The sequence below is a fragment of the Lepidothrix coronata genome, unplaced genomic scaffold (genome assembly GCF_001604755.1).
Source record: "Lepidothrix coronata isolate B3197 unplaced genomic scaffold, Lepidothrix_coronata-1.0 Scaffold267, whole genome shotgun sequence".
NCBI lineage: Eukaryota > Metazoa > Chordata > Aves > Passeriformes > Pipridae > Lepidothrix > Lepidothrix coronata.
This window is the reverse complement of record NW_016690447.1, coordinates 1,541,742-1,550,441: the sequence shown is the minus strand read 5'-3', so window position 1 is coordinate 1,550,441 and position 8,700 is coordinate 1,541,742. Positions and strand designations below refer to the sequence as shown.

General features: G+C 45.5%; 1 protein-coding gene and 1 long non-coding RNA gene across 2 annotated transcripts in view; one reads left to right on the top strand and one right to left on the bottom strand.

Annotated features, from left to right (window-relative positions):
* The window catches only part of LOC108507719 (myosin-4-like), a 127,225-nt gene that overhangs the window by 61,493 nt on the left and 57,032 nt on the right, over nt 1-8,700 (bottom strand).
* Nucleotides 303-8,700, top strand: part of LOC108507729 — a 12,636-nt gene continuing 4,238 nt past the window's right edge. The window contains exon 1 of the long non-coding RNA XR_001878244.1: nt 303-444. This is a non-coding gene — a long non-coding RNA (uncharacterized LOC108507729). The remainder of the gene's footprint in view (nt 445-8,700) is intronic.

The window sequence follows — 8,700 nt, the reverse complement described above, 5'->3', positions numbered from 1 at the left end:
TTCCCCTGGGCCTGGCAGAGCAGTTCCTCCAGCTGCCCAAGGGAAGCTGCTGCTGCCACTTACGTAGATCATCCAGGCTGCGTAACGCTCTTTGAGGTTGTACAGCACAGCGGGTTCGTGGAGGTGGGTCATCATGGCCATGTCCTCGATTTTGTCGTACTTGGGAGGGTTCATGGAGTAGATCTGATCATCCTTCACAGTCAGGGTCTGTCAGAGGACATGTATGGATGTCAGCTAAGAACCCAGAGTGGGAAGAAAATTTGTCCTTCAGGCTTGTTTCTCACTCACCTCTCCCTTTTCAGTCTTGACAGTGACTTTCCCTGATTCTCTGCTCTGGATTGTCCCTTTCACGAAGGATTCCTTTGCATGTACCACAAAGACGGATGACTTGGCATCGAAAGGCTTGTTCTGGGCCTCGATTCTCTCCTTCTCTGACTTCCGGAGGTAAGGAGCCGCCTCCCCAAAAATGGCCATCTCGGAATCCGAAGACATGGCTGCACTTTGTGGAGAGGCTTGTCAGCAGAGAACACTGTGGAAGAGCAGATATATTGCTCAATTTTGTCAAAAATAAGCACTTTTTAGTAGAATAAAAGATGTGGGGGGAAAGAAACTATATTGATACCCTTAATAGCCTTTTGGAAGGAATTGCATATTTTTGCTTTGGTGGATTTCAACAGTTATGGAAAATGTGAAAATTATATTCTGGGAAATTATTTGGCTTGTGCTGAAATCACATTTAAAATAACCCATAACTTAGTATTTGGTATTCAGGGACTGTACTGTGTAATAAAGGACCTCAAAAATCCTTTCAACTGCTTAGGCATTCCTAAAATTAATTTGAAATTATTATAATGCTATTTCCTCCCAAGTGATACTAATTCACAAAGCTTGGAATGCTTATACTCCACTGTTTGGAATATCATACTGAAAACTCAAGCTTCTCAGTGGCTTAGTTTCAGTATTTAAAACATCTGCATAATTGTATTAAAAATACAATTTTTTGCTAATTTTATTGACTTCTTGAATCCAGGCATAAATTGCAACAATACCAAAAGAAGAGCAATACCTTTTCAGACCACACTGAGATAGCTCCTTTTCTAGTACTTCCTTTTGCTTTTTAAAACACAAAGTTTACAACACAAAGTTTCAAAGCTCAAATCAGGAATTTAAAAATAAGGAATTTTAAAGCCAGTATTAATTTCTCTGAACTGTTTTTTTCTTCCCCCGTCCTTCCCCCTCACTCTGAGAAAAAAAAAAACAAAACAACAAAACAGTAGGCAGCTTAGGAAAACATTTGCATATCTCTTTCTATATGGAGTTAGGTACCTGATATTTACACAATAATATTGTGCTACATTTGTACTAAAATGAGAGAATAACAGGATAATTCTTTATTTGTGTCTGGAGGAACAGGTAGTGGCTTCCAGAGGAGGAGAGCTGCAGCTTCCATTTTTTTGAGGCAGAGACCAGGCAGAGCAGCACAGGGGACAAATAGCAGTGCTGTGTTTTACACAGGTGACAATCAGATCTTGGTTGCTCACATTACAGCTCTTTCTACTCTTACTGCTTTAGTGATTCCATGGCAAATTTTGGACAAAACATCACATTAATTCACATGTTCTGAGACAAAATATTGAATTTTACACTTTTCCTATGGTGTTCTTCTTGGTCAAATTCTACTGCTGCACCAGCAATGGTGGGAAGGCAGCGCACCTCACTGCCTGCTAGGGGAGTTAAGCAGAAGTAAAGAATGTCCCCATGGGGATTTCCTGGTCTGCCATGAGTAGTCAGAGACTTCAAACACAGCCACCTTAAGAATGGACCAGATGATCTTCTGAGGTCCCTTACAACCTGGACTGTTCTATGATTCAATGATTCCCTTGAAAACCTTACCAGTCTTAGGCAGCCACCATCCTCTACTGTTGACTACAGTGTACTTGAAAATATAGGGTGAAACTATGACCATTCACTCAGCCAAACAGAAACCCCACCCTCTGTCTCTGCCCTCTAAGAATCAGTAAATCAGGTTCTTACCTCCTGTGACACCAGATGGGTGGCTTGCAGGCTGGCAGCTGATCAGTGCTGTAAAACAGAAATGGCAGTTCCCTCATTGCTGCTGCACAGAAATCCAGAGTGAAAACGTGCAGATGCCTTGAGAGCAGGTTTATAATGGAGTCTCCTCCTGGACACGAACACTGGAAGCAGCAGGAATGTTGTGGCACATAAGGGCACCATCCCTTCCTGCCAGCCTGCAGACCCCCCTCACCTACCTTGGAGCTTTCCCTGGAGCCAGGGCAGACGTGTCGCGGGGACGTTTTATACGATCTCCTCTGCAGATGCTACAGATGCCTCTTCTTTCTTCGGTCAAAACATTTTTGGCAAACATTCTTTGGCTAAGCATTGTCTGGCAAACTGAACTAAGGGCATAATTGTCATTTGACATGACTAGATATAATTAGAAAATTTTGATGTCTTACTGACTATATGAATACAGCTCCTATAAATAATGTGACAAGGGTGTTAAGGAGGGAATCCGGACGAGTCAAAGCACTTAGAGAACTTGGATTCAGGACTTATGGATTCTATTGCTGGCTTTCCCACCGACTCACTGTATGACCCTGGGTGGATTGCTTGGTATGTCTGTGCCTCAGCTATCCCAGCTGTACAATAGGAATGTCAGCTTTTATCTTCCCCTGTTGATGGTGTGAAGCTTGTAAGAAATGCCTAAGAGCAACACATTAGGCAGGCTACTAAGAGGGAAGTATTACTAAAAGTATTTGACAGATGTGCTGGTAAGATCCTGAAAGTAAGGGAGTAATCTGGGTCCTACAGTGTGATAGTGCTGGTGACTGAGAGTCATGTGCATGGCAAGATGGGACAAGGGACAAAGATTTGGTCACAGAAATAGGAGGGTGGGGTGTAGCTGAGCTACTGGGCTGGGTCTCAGAGAGAGATGTAAGGTCACTCGTGATACATGATGAAGAGCTCATGTGCACACTGAGACAGATATGCCCATCTGTGCACTTGAAATTGCAAAAGAAGTGGGAGATTCTCCAAGAAGGGTTGTTACAAGCCTGTGCATGAATTTGTGCTAAGGGGAGTGGCAGAAGATGTGATGTGATTTCTGCTATGTAGATCAGTGCAGCTGAACAATACATGTTCCTCTTTTCTTAATGATGTTCTTATTCATCAGAAAGTACCCATACTGGCAGCTCAGGAAAGTTGTTTCTTATGCCTTTAATCTGCATCATAGGTAAAAGAAATCCTTGAGGTAAAGATTTGGGCCTGTAGAAATCTATGCCATTTGAATGTTAATACCCTTTTCGACAAGGAATGGTTACAGCACATTACAGAATCTAGAAACAACAAATTTATTTTTTTTCCTGCAGGAATTTCTGCTGCTGCAGAATTCAAGAGCCTTTCCACCATCCCAGAGCTCAGCTCACACACTCAGGGAGCAACTTAGATAGAGATTTGCAGTCTTCAGTTTATCCTTGGTGCTTGACTCCAATTCTGCTAACATATACAAACCATGGTCTCAGTTGAAAGCCTGTCTTCCATCTGTGTGCTCCCACTGTCAAACTACCTAACCAGGAAGAAAACAAAGACCCCTTCAGCCCTTCCCTACCCACAGCTCCCAGAAAACAATAGTTTGCAGGCTGGCATTTTGCTTATTGAAAGAGGCCAGCGACACAGGGCCCAAGTTAGAAAAAGGATGCATGACATACAAGGTAATACAGAGCATCAGGCACTTCCCTGTGCATGAGGAATTTGTTTCAAGAAGGTCTCTGACATTGAAGCACACACATTTTGGGTAGTGGGCCCCAACTCAGAACCCATGTCTGTTCCGAACATATTCCATGTGGTCCAGCACTGCAGAATGTTATTGGTCCTGGCTGAGAAGGGGACAGGAGCACCTCGTCATATCAGAGCAGAGCTTTAAGAAGGACACTCGATGACCATGGATGGCCACGACCTCTCCCAGGGTGTGAGAGCAGAGGGTTTTCTCCCATCAGGTTGGGGAGGGAGCTCTGGACTCCCATTCCCAGAAAAGGTGTAATATAGAATCAAAGAGTCACAGTTTGGATTGGAAGAGACCCTAAAGATCATCCCAATTCCAACTTCTCTTCCATGAGACTGGCAGGGACACCTCCTATACAGTGTTGCTCCAAGCCCTGTCCAAACTGGCCTTGGACACTTCCAGGGATGTGGCCGCCATAGCTTCTCTGGGAAACCTGTGCCAGGGCCTGACCACCCTCACAGGGAGGAATTTCTTCCCAATACCCCATATAGCCGTGCCTTCTGTCACTTTGAAGCCATGCCCCCTTGTCCTGTCACTCCAGACCCTTGTCCAAAGTCCCTCTCCAGCTCTCTTGGAGCCCCTTTAGGCACTGGAAGGGGCTCTAAGTTCTCTCTGGAGGCTTCTCTTCTCCGGGCTGGATGCCCCCAGCTCTCTCAGCATGTCTTCATAGCAAAGGGGTTCCAGATGTTGGAGCATCTTTGTGGCCTCCTCTGGGACTCACTCATGCACGCCCACATTGTTCTTATGTTGGGGGCCTCAAAGCTGAATGCAGTGTTCCAGGTGGGGTCTCACCTGAGGGGGCACAGGGCCAGAATCCTTCCCTCCCCTGCCAGCACACACATCTGGGACATCTTGAGCTTCTCATCCAGTAACACCTCTAAGTCCTTCTCCTCAGGGCTGTTCTCAATCCCTTCTCCACCCAGCCTGTACCTGCACTTGGGAATGCCCCAACCCACATGCAGGACTTGGCCATACTGGTCTTCATAAGAGTTCACATGGGCCTACCTCTCCAGTCTGTTCAGATCCCTCTGGGTGACACCCCTTCCTTCCAGCATAGCTACCACACCATGTGGTTTGGTGTCATTGGCACACTTGCTGAGGGTGCCCTTGATCCCACTATTCCTGTTGCCTACAGAGTTATTAAACAGCTCTGTTCCCAGTACTGACCCCTGAGGAATGCCACTCATCTCTGGTTTCCACTTGGACACGGAGTGGTTGACAGCAAATCTTTGAGTGTGACCATCCCTTATCCACCAAGCAGTCCATCCTTCAAATCCATGTTTCTTCAGTTTAGAGACAAAGATGTCACTTAGAAAAATGTCAAATGCTGTGCACAAGTCCAGGTAGATGACATCAGTCTCTGTTCCCTCATCAACCAAATCTATAACACCACCACAGAAGGCCACCAAATTTGACAGGCATGATTTGCCCTTACCAAAGCCATGTTGGCTGTTAGCAATCACTTCCTTATTTTCCATGTTCCTTAGCTTAGTTTCCAGGATGAACTGCTCCATGATCTGCCAGGCACAGGGGTGAGACTGACTGGACTGTAGTTTCCCAGGCCGTCCGTAATTCCCTTTTTAAAAATGGGGGTTATGTTTCCCCTTTTATAGTCAGTGGGCAGCCATGACTTAGATATAATGGGTAGTGGTTTAGCTGTTTTCTCTGCCAGTTCTGTTGGGACCTGTGGATGGATCTCATCAGGTCCTATGGACTTGTGCATCTTTAAGTTCCTTAAATGATCTCAAACCAGATCTTCTCCTACAAGGTGGTTCTTCATTCTCCCAGTTCCTCACTTTGTGTTCTGCAATTCAGATGGTGTGGCTGGAGCACTTGCTGGTTAACACAGAGGCAAAACATACCTCAGCTTTCTCTATATCCCAGGTAATGAGGTCACCCAATCCCTTCCAGAGAGGGACCACATTTTCTTATCTTCCTTTTATCACTAACATTCCCAACTTTTCTCTGTACCCTTGCTCTCCCTGGCCAAGTTTAATCCTATCGTGCCTTAAGCTTTCCTCACCTAATCCATGGCTGCTTGGATAATTTCTCTTTATTCCTCCCAAAGATCCCAGTTCCTGCTTTCACACTCTGTAAGCTTCCCTTTTGTGTTTTAGTTTGTCACGGAGCTCCTTGTTCATCCATGCACACCTCCCAGCATTTTTGACTGACTTCCTCTTTGTTGGGATGCATCACTCCTGAGTTATCCCTGAAGAGTCCAAAGTCTGCTCTCCTGAAGTCCAGGGTAGTGAGCTTGCTGTGCACCCTCCTTGCTGCCCCGAGGATCTCTAGCTCTACCATTTCATGGTCACTGCAGTCAAAGCTGACCTGCAGCTTTACATTCCCCACCAGCCTCTCCTTGTTGGTGAGAACAAGGTCCAGCACAACACCTTTCTTTATTGGCTCCAATATCACCTGAAGAAGGAAGTTAATGTCAATACATTCCGGGAACATCCTGGATAGCTTATGCCCTGCTGTGTTGTACCTCTAATAGATATCAGGGTGTTTGAAGTCCCCCACGAGGTCCAAGGCCTGTGTGAATATTAGGCCATTCCTATCTGTCTATAGAGTGTCTCATACACTCAGTCTTCGTGGCTGGGTGGCCTGTAGCAGACCCCCACTATAATGGCACCTATCCCTGCCATTCCTTTAAGCCCTCAGTCAGTTCATCATCCAATTCCCAGACAGAGCTCTATGCATCTGGTTAGTCACTGACATGAAGGGCACCCCCCCTACTCGTCCCCCCTGCCTGTCCTTCTTAAAGGGTCTGTACCTTTCCAATAGGAGCCATCCCACCATGTTTCCATGATGCCTATAAGATCAGAGTCCTGCAGGTGCACATCTCTAACTCTTGTTTTTTGCCTGTGCTGGATGCATTTGCACAGATGGGCCCCTGATGAAGCCAACTAGAGTGGCTAGAATTCCCTTGTGCTGCTCTTCAGATGCTCTCCTGCTGATCTACAGTCCCTCTTCATGCTCTGGGTACCTCTTGCTGGCCCTGGAAAGGCATTATCCTCTGTCAGCAACAGGTTGAGTATCATGTGGAATGACAGAATGCATGCATTGGAAGGGGCCTTCAAAGATTGTCTGGTCCAACACCCCTGCTCTGGGCAAGGACATCTTTCACTAAATTAGGTTGCTCAAAGTCTCATCGAACCCAAGCCTTGAACACTTCCAGTGGTGGAGCACCTGTAACTTCTCTGGGAAACCCATTCCAGTGTCTCACCACACTCATCCTGAAATATTTCTTCCTTATATCTCCACCTAAGGAGTTCTTCTGCTGTGCCTTTTGCAACCGGACCTGTCTATCTCGTATTGGCCTTTTTAGCCACCAGCGCGCTTGTAACGAATGTGGGTAGAGCCCTTCCCAAATCTTCCTTTGTGAAGCCTAGCCATGATGATGATGATATCTATTTAAAATTTACAATTTTTCAGGTTAAACCCATTGGTTTCTTATAAGCCTGCTTTAAGTATTGAAAGGCCTCAAAGAAAGTATCTTTGGAACCTCTGTCATTGCCAGGCTGAACAATCCCAATGACCAGATGTGGCACTTAGAACTATGGCTTAGGAGCATGGTGGTGTCTGGTCAAAGGCTGGACTCTGTGATCTTGGAAGCGTTTCTCAACCCTAATGATTGTATGATTCCGTGAAGTATGTCAGCCTTTCTTCATAGGAGGGATGTTCCTGCTCTTGGCCCTCCTCTGTAATCACTCTAACTGGTCCGGGTCCTTCTTGTGCTGAGGGCTCCAGAGCTGGATGCAACAATGCAACAGATGGGAAGAATCACCTCCCATCATCTGCTGGTCACGCTTCTTTTGATGGATATTGTTGGCTTTCTGGGCTGCAAACACACCTTGTTTGTTCATGTCCAATTTTCCATCCACCAGTATCCCTGAGTTCTTCTCTGAGTAGCTGCTGTTGCCTTTCTGTTAGGTCCTGCTCTCAGTGGTACGTAGCAAGTCTGTCCTGTGCAGTGCTGTCAAGCTGGGACAAAGAGCCCTCGGGATGTGCCTGGATCACCAGGGACTATATTGAGAGCCCCTGAGTGTGACTTTGGGGACTGAAAATCTTTGCCTTCCCAGTGGCCAATGGCAAAGCCAGTGTACTCAGAGAGCAATTCTGGGTTTTTGCTGTGGTGCTGTGCAGGATGTGGACCCATCCTTGTCACAGGAGTGCAGCACATGGCCAGGCAGCTCTGGGCAGGCTGAGGGAAGATCTGGTTTGAACAGCAAGTGCTATGTGAGTTGAGGATTCTCTAGGGGTTGATGGTCACTCAGCAGTGCTTTCAGGATGATCATCATGTCTGTTCACAAAAGAGATTAGAAAACAAGAACCTTCTATGGAATTGGTCACAAACCCAAGGTAGTTACTCACATGTGAGCCAGGTTGTGGGAAAGAATTTCTTCCTTGCTCATTAATGCCCTCTCAGTACTCAGATGACATTTCCTCCAGCTGCAGATCATTCCAGCTTTATTTAGTTAAAGGTTAAGTGGGTTTGGCCAGTGTTCCTGGGTTTGGCCAGTGTACCCTGTGTGCTTTCCACAGCTATATAGCAGAATATATACATATGGAGTTTGTGAAGTTATTGCAGTAAAGGTACATGAAAGATATGTCCAATTCCCAATGTTACTTAAGGAAAAATTACAGTATTGTGTACATTTCTGTGTAGTATATTATGAAAATCAGGGAAGATAATTGAAACAATATTCATAAAATTCTGACAAAATAGTGAAAATATTACATCCTTAAGTGCAGTACGCAACAGTCCTACTATATCCATATGGAAGTATATATGGATAATGATAATAAATAATGGGCCAGTCTTCGCGAGCGAAGATTTGGGAAAGGTCATTAACCCTTCGAGCCTGCGCAGTGGATTTTTTTTTTTTTTTAGGTGA